This window comes from Salvelinus sp. IW2-2015, unplaced genomic scaffold, assembly GCF_002910315.2.
Source record: "Salvelinus sp. IW2-2015 unplaced genomic scaffold, ASM291031v2 Un_scaffold3166, whole genome shotgun sequence".
Classification (NCBI taxonomy): Eukaryota; Metazoa; Chordata; class Actinopteri; order Salmoniformes; family Salmonidae; genus Salvelinus; species Salvelinus sp. IW2-2015.
The window spans coordinates 40,160-53,802 of record NW_019944454.1 but is presented as its reverse complement, the minus strand read 5'-3'; positions in this window follow the sequence as shown (position 1 = coordinate 53,802).

The window sequence follows — 13,643 nt, the reverse complement described above, 5'->3', positions numbered from 1 at the left end:
CCTCTGAGTTACAAACAAAGGAATCCAATCAGAAATTTGTATATTTCCAGATGCTTGACGAAAATGCTGGTGAGTGGACCGCCGATCCATAACCAAAGGTTATGGTGTTTTCACGCTGTAGTAATAATCAGAAACGTTTCTTGAACATAACTAATGCGCAAGAAATAACCCCCCCCCCCCCAAAAAAAAAAAAAAATACTACAAAGTTGCCTTAGCAAGCAAGGAAACAGGGCTCCATGATACCGGCGCCATCTTGAAAACCACATGATGTACATGCATCCATCATGCCTGCGTGTCAACCATGCAGGCTGGTAGTGATGGTGTGGAGTGTGTTTTTCACAGCACATATTGGGCCCCTTGATAAAAGTGGAGCAACGTTTGAATACCACAGGATATCTAAACATCATTGCCAAGCAGGGCATCCCTTCATGGCAGCAGTTTATCCTCTGCAAATATATTTTTTTCAGCAGGATAATGTCCCATGCCCAACAAGGCTAGGATTGTCCAGGAATGGTTCCATGAGCATGACAGTAATCAGCCAACTACCAGCCAAATTGACACCAAGTGTGGGAAGCATTGGAGTCAAAAAGGCCAGCATCCCTGTAGACACTTTGGACACCTTTAGAGTACCATGCCCTGATGAACTGAGGCTGTTCTGAGGGCAAAGGGGGTGTAACTCCGTATTAATGTGTTTCTAATGTTTGTACACTCAGTGTCTCTTTGAGACACATTACAGACATAGCCTACAAGTAGCAAAACAGAACTCACTTTGATTGGACAATTAATGTATTTCAACATTTATATAGGTCTATATGGCTGCTGTTTATACACTATATTGCCCAAAAGTATGTGGACACCCCTTCAAATGAGTGGATTCCGGCTATTTTGCCACACCCTTGCTGACAGGTGATTATAAAATCAAGTTACACAACCATGCAATCTTCATAGCCAAACATTGGCAGTAGAATGGCCTTACTGAAGAGCTCAGTGACGTTCAATGTGTCACCGTCATAGGATGCCACCTTTCCATAAAGATACTTAAATTAGAGAAGACAATTTTCAAATTCCAAAAAAGACAATGTCGTTATCACCTTTGTTCCAAAAATATCAATCGAATTTGTCCATGAATTGTCTTTCAAGACCAATTTTTTTTTAATCCCCCCCCACAAATCACAGCTAAAGTTATTAACGTTTTATTTTTCATGCATTACATGGAAGAGCTTGTCTGCATGCAGAAGGAAAAACAATGGAAATCACTCACACATTCTTTCATCCAGGACCTGCTCATTCAATGTGATGGATTCCTGACATTGGAAGATGAGACAAGACTGACTGAAGTGATGGATAGTCCAGGATTCTTACTGTTGTATGTGGCTGCTTTGAAAATGAACTGGTTTGTGTGTGATCAGGGGTGTTCATTTCCGCACATTCTGTTGAAAAACTTTCCTTAAATGGAAGCAACCGAAACGAAGATAAACAAAACATATCGGAATTTGTCAATGTTTGCAACTGTTGGACTAATGATTACACCCTAGATCAGCTAGATACAGGCAAGAGTGTGCAAGGCGGTATTGAATGTGGTCAATGTTACTTGATCACTCAAATTTCTCTTCGACCTGTGCACCTACATTGTAAACTTCATTCATAGGCTAGGTTGTAGTGTAACAGTTTAACTTTAGTCCGTCCCCTTGCCCCGACCCGGGCGTGAACCAGGGACCCACTGCACACATCAACAACTGACACCCACAAGCATCTTACCATCGCTCCACAAAGGCGCGGCCCTTGCAGAGCAAGGGAACCACTACTTCAAAGTCTCAGAGCAAGTGACGTGCCCAACTGAAAGGCTGCTAGCGCGCACCACCGCTAACTAGCTAGCCATTTCACATGGTTACATCACCCCCCTTCGACCCTCCTCCTTTTCCGCAGCAACCAGTGATCCGGGTCAACAGCATAATGTACACAGTTTAACTTTACGTCCGTCCCCTAGCCCATACCCGGCCTAGAAAAAGAGGGACCCTCTGCACACATCAACAACAGTCACCCACGAAGCGTCTTTACCCATCGCGCCACAAAGGCAGAGCAAGGGGGACCACTACTTCAAGGTCTCAGAGCAAGTGACGTCACCGACTGAAAGGCTGCTAGCGCACACCACCGCTAACTAGCTAGCCATTTCACATTGGTTACAGTAGCAACCTCTTGATGGGTATAGGGAAAATTTGAGTATCATGTAGTAGCCTAAACTTATCGATGTTACATTGAGCTGGGTGAATGGCATATGAACGATAGTCATCCAATATGCTGTTATAGAAATAAGGCCATGCTCATTTAAAAAAAGAAAAACCTGTCCTCACTTGTCTTAAACGGCAGACCGCCACTGGCATTTACTAATGGGCTCCTGAAACCGGAACTAGCAAGATGTCAGCCTCCTTGAATAGGAGAATCTGACCGTGAGTAGATTACATTCAAAACAATGGTCTGCCATCATGGAGGCTGTCTCTCGTTCTTATTATAACTCAATGCATTGCTGGCTTCCACCATTTTAATGTAGTCAACTGGGTTGTACTTCCAACTTCATTGACTGATCCCTCGTGACCCGGTTGGAATCTCCAGCTGGCACATCAGTAGGGATTATGCTGAGCCACTGGGCACCGGTCTATGGCCCGTGATGTAAACAGTAACAGGCAAATGTGGCAAGGGATTAGCGCCCTTCTCAAATAGCAACAGTAATCTGCGCCTTTTGGTCATTTTGTCAACAAGGTGCATCATCCAGAAACATCTCTTTTCCATCAAATATTTATTTGATTTTTTTAAAATCACGTTTCATTGGGAAGGCAGATAAAGCTTTTTTTTACTCAAAATCAATAACTTTTCATGTGAAAACACAGAATCCTACTCATTACTCCAAGTGCTTAATTACATCACTTTTGTTTGGAGCCGATTTAGCTGTGGGCTTTGAATGTGGCACCTGGCCAAAAACAAAACGAATGCCATCAACTTTCACCCCGTGCAAAACACGCCTATCCGGGAGCCCAGGCCAGATTAATCGAATCCCGTCAATGCCGCTGCGCATTCTGTCACAGACGCTATAATGACACAGATACAAAGATGAGTTCTCTATCTATCTCTATGGCCGCGCACCATTATTAAGAATCTGAGCTGTGAAGACGATATTTTTTGTCTCCGTTTCTATGTATTATTACAGGTAGGTAATAGTTTAAACGTGCTATCTAAAATCGAAAGAACATGATGTCATGATAGGTTACAAATCCGTCAAAAGATTGCCAGGTTTCTTATGTTAAATTTGTTTCGTGATGAAAACGATTTTACAAGTCATATAGCTTGAGATTTTGGGTTTGTCTGACTCAATGTACACCATTTCGTCAAGGTAATTTAAAAATATTCAATTTATTTGAGATTTCRGAGTTCGTTTTGTTATTGGTTTTGTGTATTTTTTTTAAATCTCACGAGCTGGTAAAATGGCGGCGCCGCTGTCTGCGTTTTAATAAAGTCCAAATAGAAGACAATGGACCCGATCATATATTTATGTAGTTGGTGCAGTATATTAATTAATATACATGGGTTCTAAACGGAACCATTTATTAGTTTACAATTGTACAATTTATGCTCCCCGCAAAAATAAACAACTAGCACAAGATCGTAATTTTGATGACACATGGGGAGGTTACTGCCTACTATACTGAGTAAAATGGTGCGCACCAAATTGTAGTTCACATTTTGGTGTGGAAAACGGCGGTGAGAATTTTTCTTCAATATTCATCAGATATGAACACAATTACAATCTTTAGAGAATACAAATCTCATTTCATCAATTGCATGTGAAAAAACGTTATCAAGCCAGCAGCAGATGAAACGGAACCAAACAAAGTCTAGCTCACTTATTTTGCCAGCTAGAAAGAAATGGACACACACTTATTCAGAATCGGAGCAAGCTGCACACCCAGCAAACTGTCTTTAAAAAGACGTTGAAAAGACGACTATGCCCGTTCGGGTTTGGTTGAAAGTGAAAGCTGAAAATATGTATTTTTCATGTGGTTGAAAATATGTCCTTCTAGGCCCATTTTGGTTGAAAGTTGAAAATACGTATTTTTCAGGTCGTTGTTTTAACGACTTGCAAAGAACATAATTTAAATGTACTTGTAGCCTATAACATGGATGCAGTAACCAAAATGGTCAATCCACTACTCATTACATTACTCCAGTATTTGCACAAAACATCAGTCAAAGATACTATCTGAATGATAACAGACAAAAATACAGTTAAGTCAAATGAATATAATTATTATATTCATTGAATAATTATCAATCAAAATATAGATATATTTCGCTGCGTTAGCAACGACCCTATGTGGTGGTGACGTGGAAACCATCACCCCCGACTCTACCAGGAGCATGCTTGAGGTGGTCTGCCACAGCTCTCCGAACATCATGGTCAGTGGCCTTGCTGTTCCATTTCTTGACTGCAGCTGTAAGACCAAAATAAACACAGTAAGTTATAGAAAAGACTAATAGATTTGGAGCATCTTACAGGTTCCCACGGCATTCAGGGCTCAAACCAGGTTTATCACTAACCGATGGTGGCTATTTTGTGTTGTGAGTAATAATGATAATTTATTAAATTTATTCAGAATAATTTAAAAGTGGATAAATGTGTTTGCTTTTCCGTGTCTGTCAAGACAAAAAAGCAAGATAAGTTTGGTTAAAGTTGTCCTTCTCAGGGCTGACAATTGATTAGGGCTAAAACTTGCACGCAGTGTAGAAAAGACGAGGGCCTGTTTGAATGGCGCAGGTTGTCTCTTTCACTCCTCCCTAATATACTATTATAATCACATTCATTGGTAAACTGAACACTGTAGCCTAATATATTTGTCAGTATGCGGAGATCGCAAGTCAAAATGTTTACTTGAAATGGGGGAATGTTTAACCGACAATTGTGTTTCCTAATCGCCGCTTTGCGTGATGGCCGTTGAGTGAACAAGGACATCAGGCATTGGTAAAGAGCCTGAAAGTCAAGCACACATAGGATGTTCTTTGTGAATTGAACACTTTCAAACTGCTGAGGAGATAAGGCTCTGGATTACTGTCTTTGTTGCAGACAGTTTGTATCACTAACGATACCTTTAAAATGACTTTCTTATTGGATCCATTCTAAAGATATGACATAACTGTCCATGACCTTGTTGGTCAGCAGTCTTTGTGTCCTTACCACCAATTTTGCTTAACCTTGAAATCTGTGTCAAGAGACCTTGTTTGAATCACTGGAAGTTATGCAGTAACCTCTGTCTCAGTAGGACTAATAAAAAAATATATATATATTTTACAGGCATTGCTTGTAAGAGTGGATTGAACAAATTGTATCGTTTTAGGTMGCGTGAAAAAGGCTGACAGTGTAAATTAAATGGTACCTACAGTGTAAATTAAATGGTAAAATAAGCCATACTAGTTAGTTAGCAAACCAACCAGCTTCACGGTAGGTACCCAGAGAGTAACGTTGATGTTAGACTCCAGCTAGTTCATAAAATAAATAAAAATGACTCCACACCTGTTACAAGAAAACATAGCTAACCGTAGTTAGCTAGACCGATACAGTAAGTTAGCTAACAGTACAACAATCAAATCTGTTAGCCCTGCTTTCCCGCCCTACTTTCTAACGTAAACTGACCCCATTCCGTATAAATGTGCACAACCGCAACATTCAAACGAGGCTGCAAAGAAAACTAATGGGACTGTACGGCATGACACGTCACGATGTAACAGAGGGTCAGTTTTTTCAGCTTTTCTCCAATACYAKAAGGCCATTACCATGTCGATCAACGCTTAAATAGAAACGTAGTAGAAACGTAGTTCACACCCCAGATTTTGAAGTCAACACAGTCACAACACTGTCACAGTCACAACACTGTGTTGACTTCAAAATCTGGGGTGTGAACTACGTTTCTATTCAAGCGTTGATCGACATGGTAATGGCCTATAGTATTGGAGAAAAGTTTAAAAAACGGACAGTCCGTTTCATCGTAACGTGTCATGTCGTAACGTACAGCACGCATAAAGCAACTATTTCTGTTTTACAATCTCTCTCCACCAGGTGTAGCACTTCTCTCATCATTTAAAAACAAGAAATGGACAGTGACGGGGGTAAGGGGGGGATAACTAGTCATTTTTTGCATCATCATTGCTGCGATCATCATTCTCAAAGCCGCTGTTTACTTCTAAGATCACTTTAGCACCGCCCTAACAACCCGATTCAAATTCGACACAAACCTTCAAATAGGTATATAATGATACATTATATAAACTCTTTAKAGTGTTTTATTTACATTTTAGAGGCGATAAGGTGATAAGTTGGACAGATCGAGTGAAAAAAAACAATTTTCCCACACAACATCTCTCCTTCTCACTATCACGCATTATTTTCTCTTCCCCACCCGCCATTTTTTAAAAGACCCGACGGGGCTCATTGCCTGCTTGAATCATGCAGAAACGGGCAGCGTTTAGGTCATGTAATTGATTCTGTTGGAAAGGGGAGAATTTGTGCTTTACAATGGTATTGACATTACAGTTGATCTGGAAGTATTACGTTTTTAGGGTGCTAAAATAAGGGCAATTGTACGGACCAAGGCGATGTACGAGTTTACGTGAGTTAACGTTAGCTAGCTAGTTAGCTAGCATGCAAGTATCAAGGCATAGTTGCTTATGTTAGCCGAGAGAAAATAATAGTTTGCGACATTAACAGAAACTGATAATTATTATAACAATCTTATCAAATTACAAATGTTTTCAGAAATGTTGATGCTTACAATTATCCGCGTGTCGTTGTGTTACCGTTTYGAGGAACTAATGTCGGGTGAATGACTTGCGCTTTCTGCTTCTCCCAGTTTTGAGACATGATGTTTATAAATTGTACTAAATTCCGTTGTGATATTGTAAACTAATTGGGAATTTGAAATTACAGGTAATTTTCTGTCATTCTGTCTATATCAGAACATCTAACAGCTATTCGATTTTATTTTAAATCAATATATTTCATGATATTGTGTTATCAAAAAAAATAATCAAACTTGTACTATATGCAATATTGATAATTGTATTTGTGTATCTGTAACGGATGTGAAATGGCTAACTAGTTAGCGGGGTACGCGCTAATAGCGTTTCAATCAGTTACGTCACTTGCTCTGAAACCTAGAAGTAGTGTTGCCCTTGCTCTGCAAGGGCCGCGGCCTTTGTGAGTGATGGGTATTGATGCTTCGTGGGCGAACGTTGTTGATGTGTGCAGAGGCTCTCTGGTTGCGCCCGGTTGGGGCGAGGGGACCCGTAAAGTTATACTGTTACATTGATGCTGTTGACCCGGATCACTGGTTGCTGCGGAAAAGGAGGAGGTTGAAAGGGGGTGAGTGTAACGGATGTGAAATGGCTAGCTAGTTAGCGGGGTACGCGCTAATAGCGTTTCAATCAGTTATGGCACTTGCTCTGAAACCTAGAAGAGTGTTGCCCTTGCTCTGCAAGGGCCGCGGCTTTTGTGGAGCGATGGGTAACGACGCTTCGTGGGTGTCAGTTGTTGATGTGCAGAGGGTCCCTGGTTCGCGCTCGTGTCGGGGCGAGGGGACGGGGTAAAGTTAAACTGTTACATATCTCATGCATTTCAATGAGTACAAGCTGATCAGGCTGACCCTCGGCTATATTTGGATCAAAACAGACGGACAATTTTGGGTGAAATAAAGTCCATGATGGATGGACCTGATATAGGCGAAATTCGCCGTCCGTGGACGTCACCACTGATGCCATGGCAAAGTCACCGTGAAATTCCCCTTTAACCTGTAGTTGTTGGCTTTTTTCAATGCAGGATTCTACATGCAGGATTAGTCCGTGGCGGGGTGTGTCTGGTTTTGGTAGGAAAATATGCGAGCGGAGTGCATTTCGAGTCTGATAGCTCCCAGTTGAGTAAAGTTGGTAGGAATTAATGGAAGACGGAGACAACGAAAAATGGAGCAAACAGACCAAAAGTTGTAAACGAACATTGTTTTTTTTTTGGGCGCGATTCATCAACAATTGTGTAATTTGGGCAGTGGCGTGCCGTGGGCCTGGGGCCTAGGCCTTCAGTGAGGTACTACACAGTCCCACCCGAATTAATCCACCTCTTATTATCATCAATTATGCCATGGCTCTAGACACTATACATTTAGACAGAAACGCAGTATAACCAGGCGTTGCGTCACCTTGAAATTGACAAATTGACATTTTTGGGTAAACAGTGTTTAACAGACAACTCAAGTTTGCAAAGCAGCATTCCCAGCAGTACAGTTTGCAGTGCTTCTCGGAGCCTGTGAGCCATTGACAGCGCTCGTAGTTGAAACTTTGAAAGTGGCGAGCGAACGAACCCTTTCCCACCTGTGACAGGCTTTGTGGCGTCGGGCGACCTCTCCTTACAATGTCTAACTTTTCTTGAAAAGTTCGTCTTGAGATGGCGTTACAATTATTCCTCGACCAAATCGATATCTTCTCCTCCTTCCGCCATAGTGGGTTTCAAAAAACAGCTTAGTAGAGTTTCCTAGATCTGCATAGACCTGCCCATAGGACCTGCCTCTCAATATTGGTAATCCAATCAAAAGACGTGGACGCCCTAACGCCTGCTAGCTGGCTCCTGTGTAACCCTGGAGCCAGCCAGCAGGCGTACAATAGCCAACTCTAAAGCTGATTGGTTGACACAAAATTTTAATTTCCATTCACTTTAAGCTACAAGCGCCCGCACTGTTGATTCTGAAGGCCTGAGAGCAGATTTTAGACCCCTGGCAACACATGATGGCTGAATATGATTGGATAAAAGATCTAACTAAAGACCAGCCCTCCAAATCTCAACCTGGGGCTGGAAGCAGTGCAACCAAGAGGAAAGCTATGAATAAGAGTATAACTCTTACTCTGGGGAATAATTTAATACATATTTGTGGGAAAATATATAAAAAAATAAATTTATTCTGATGATGTTTAGGCCAGCAGAGAAGGCCTTGCAGGCCCTGACGGCCCACCACTGAATTTGGGAGATCATTTGAGGTCAGGAAGATGGTAAGGAGGCATTAGGAAAGGTAGAGTCAGTCATTGACCAGTAGTGGTTTTGATTTGATTTCATGCGTCTCAGAAGAGCAGAAGGAGAGAGCATTGTTTTTCGGAGCAGGGCACCGTTAAATGTGTCATATCTGGAGTTTCGTTGGAAGAGTGAAGAGTGTCTACCTACTCATGTGATGCTGCGATATGTAAGATACGCAGTGAGAGCGATTGTGAATAAACCACTGCAGTTATGAATTGATAAATAATGGCCATGTTTCAAGTGTGTGTCGACGGAATATTTTTGGTATTTATTAGGATCCCCATTAGCCGCTGCAAAAGTATCAGAATTGTTCACTTTTCTCATTGACTTGTCAAACTTCTCTCCACCGGGTGGAGAACAAACAATGACTGGAATGAACTACAAAAATCTCTGACCTGGAGACACTTATCTCCTCACTAGCTTAAGCACCAGCTGTCAGAGCAGCTCACAGATTACTTGCACTGGACATAGCCCATCTATAATTTAGCCCAAACAACTACCTCTCCCCCTACTGTATTTATTTATTTAGCTCCTTTGCACTACAATTATTTCTATCTTTACTTTGCACATTCTTCACTGCATATCTACCATTCCAGTGTTTTACTTGCTATATTGTATTTACTTCGCCACCATGGCCTTTTTTTTGCCTTTACCTCCCTTATCTCACCTCATTGTGCTCACATTGTTATTACTTTATTATTATTTTTTATTAGTATTTATTGACTGATATTGTGTTTACTAGATGTGTAACTCTGTGTTGTTGTATGTGTCGAACTACTTTGCTTTATCTTGGCCAGGTCGCAATTGTAATTGAGAACTTGTTCTCAACTTGCCTACCTGGTTAAATAAAGGTAAAATAAATAAATAAAACCCCGGCTTGGTCTGCTTCGCAAGCCTTCTCGGAAGTCTCGCGTTTTTACGTCTCTGGGTTTAGGTACYGGTGGTGGGGGAACCGGAAGTTCCGCGCAGGCGCGCCTCATTCTTCAGAATAAAGGATACGCCAGAATTGTGCAGTCGAGACAACTTCTGTGTCCGTTTCAAATGTATTGCTACTGGTATTTAATAGCACGTTCTAATATCGAAAGAACGTGTCATAACATGCTAGGTAACAAATACGTCAAGGTATTATCATGTTTGATCAAGGTTTTATGTGCTATTTTTGTGTCAAACCGCATGAGTGAACGTGATCCATTTTTTACAAGTCACATAACGTTAGAGACTTTGGGTTAGTCTGAGTGGATGTATATACTTTCGTCAAGGTAATTTCATAAAGGATACATTTATCTGAGATTTCTGGGTTCGATTTACATGTCGTTTTTGGTTTTGTGTAAAATCCACGAGATGGTAAAATGGCGGTTCCCACTCGGTCTGCATCAACGCACTTCAGTGCAGGCAGTGATGTTGCAGCAGAGAGAGACAATTTTAAGGCTGCACTACTGTTTGGAGCTAAATGTAATGATTATCAGTTTTCAACATTCAGTTGTTTCTGTCTATAAATGTTACTATGGTGTGAACGGAAATACTATTGCTTTTTGATTGAAATAATACAGTGAAKACAAGGTTATTCAGGAAAATAGTACATAGTGCTGCCTAAAACAATGCAACCTTGTACTAAATGTTTTTTTCTATGCATTTGTGAATTCAGGAAATCTATAGATTATGTGCATTTAAGTTGTGTTGCCTAATTTTAAAGTGTATACTTTGTCTAATATAAATTAATTAATTTTGTCAATGTTTAGCTACCAGATCTATTGAAATGAGATCAGTGCTTGACTTGGACAGGAGCTCACCGGAGCTGAGTACCGGCACCTCAAATGTCTACTGTTTGAGYTCATGTTCCTCTTTATAGAATATTAGCTCAACAGTATTGTGGAGCTCCTGCACCTAAATATAAACCATATTTTTAGAGAATAAAGAAAGTCTTGACAGTTCTGGCACTAACTTTTGTGTCTGCTTCTCTTTATTACTATTGGCCGACTCAGATTAAGTCTGAGGCCGGTAACCAACAGTGAGGACAAACCCAGCCTGCCTCTCTCCTTCCACACTGAGTCCAAACCTACAGTCACTGGGTCCTGATTGTGAGAGTGGAGCCCAGTTTGCACTTCAGGATCCAGAGATGGCATCAGTGAAGCTGGAAGACTGCAGTGGGTCACTGGAGCTGAATGCCTTCATTGAAGATGAAGAAGAGGAGGAGAAGATTGGGAAATCTGTTTTTCATGGTAAGCACAGGTTCTATTTAATTAAGTTTGTTTTTCATACAAACTTCCCACTGCATGAAAAGTTGCTATAGAACTGTTTTATTTATTTATTTTATTCCACCTTTATTTAACCAGGTAGGCCAGTTGAGAACAAGTTCTCATTTACAACTGCGACCTGGCCATGATAAAGCAAAGCGGCAAAAACAACAACAGTTATACATGGAATAAACAAATTTACAGTCAATAACACAATAGAAAAATCTATATGCAGTGTGTGCAAATGTAGTAAGATTAGTTTTCAGATTTATAAAAAATTAAAAACAGAAATGCCTTATTTACATAAGTATTCATACCCTTTGCTATGAGTCTCGACATTGAGCTCAGGTGCATCTTCTTTCCATTGATCACCTGAAATGTTCTACAACTGATTGTTGTCAACCTGTGGTAAATTCAATTGATTGGACATGATTTGGAAAGGCACACACCTGTCTATATAAGGTCCCACATTTGACAGTGCATGTCAGAGCAAAAACCAAGCCATGAGGTCGAAGGAATGTCCGTAGAGCTCCATGAATGGAAATATTCACAAGCTAGTAAAATGGCGGCATCGCTCGGTCTGCGTCAACGGACTTCAGTGCAGACAGTGTGGATGCAGCAGAGGGGACAATTTTACGGTGCACTACTGTTTTGAAGCTAAATGTAATGATTATCGATCTTCTACATGTATTTCCAAGATGGCATAGCAGTCAGACGTCCTTTGTCCTCGTCGTGCCCGTGTATATATATATATTTACATAGTTTCTTCGCATATATTTTAATATGTTCCTAAAAACTCAACTTCAAAACACTCCTGCAACCCGCCTCACCAATAAAAATACAAATAGTATTATTTGGCGCAATATGAAATCCAGAACAGAAGCTAGACAGGAGTTAGCTGGCTAACGTTAGTATTCGGTAAACCACGGTGGCGGTCATGAGCTATCCTTTAGCTCCGGAAAGCTATCGCCAGTTTTGTACAACGGGACTCAGACCAGAGCATACCGGACCTATTTTCTCTCCATATCCCCGGATTTCTACCTCAAGCTCTGGACATTTACACCTGGATCTTGCAGCTAGCYAGCTGCTATCCGAGTGACTATTGGCTAATGTCGGTCCCGGAGCAAACATCAATTATTCCGTAGCTAGCCAGCTGAAGAGTTCCATTAGCCACTCCTGGGCTACAATCACCTATCCGGACCCATTTTACTGCCGATGCGGAGCCCCCACTGGGCCTTCACGACTGGACTACCGACGTTATCTGCCCGAGGGAGTTATCCAACTCGTCCCTCCGTCGTAACCTGAACGCCCATCTGCGGCCCGCTAATCGTTAGCTGTCTTATCGGCTGCTATCTGAATAGGTCTATCGGACAATTTTCTTGGACCACTATAACTATAACTATTTTGCCAATTGGATTGGTCCCGTCTACCACACGGAACCCCACTAATCTACCAACGGAAACGCACAAGGTGGCTAAAAACAGACCTCCATCCTCTGCAAGCTTGCTACCCATGGCCCGGCTAGCTGTCTGAATCGCCGTGACCCCAACCAACCTCACTAATCACTGGACCCTTATGATCACTCGGCTAAGCATGCCTTTCCTTAATGTCAATATGCCTTGTCCATTGCTGTTCTGGTTAGTGTTTATTGGCTTATTTCACTGTAGAGCCTCTAGCCCTGCTCATTATACCTTATCTGACCTTTCAGTTCCACCACCCACACATGCGATGACATCACCTGGTTTCAATTATGTTTCTAGAGACAATATCTCTCTCATCATCACTCAATGCCTAGGTTTACCTCCACTGTATTCACTTCCTACCATACCTTTGTCTGTACATTATACCTTTAAGCTATTTTATCGCCCCCAGAAACCTGCTTCTTTTACTCTCTGTTCCGGACGTCTAGACGACCAATTCTCAGCTTTTAGCCATACCCTTATCCTACTCCTCTTCTGGTGATGTAGAGGTGAATCCAGGCCCTGCAGTGCCTAGCTCCACTCCTATTCCCCAGGTGCTCTCTTTTGATGACTTCTGTAACCGTAATAGCCTTGGTTTCATGCATGTTAACATTAGAAGCCTCTCCCCTAAGTTTGTTTTATTCACTGCTTTAGCACACTCTGCCAACCCGGATGTCCTAGCCGTGTCTGAATCCTGGCCTACGAAGACCACCAAAAACTCTGAAATCTCCAACCTAACTACAACATTTTCAGACAAGATAGAACGGCCAAAGGGAGAGAGCCTGCAGAGTTCTGTCCTACTATCCAGGTCTGAACCCAAACAATTTGAACTTCTACTTTTAAAAATCCACC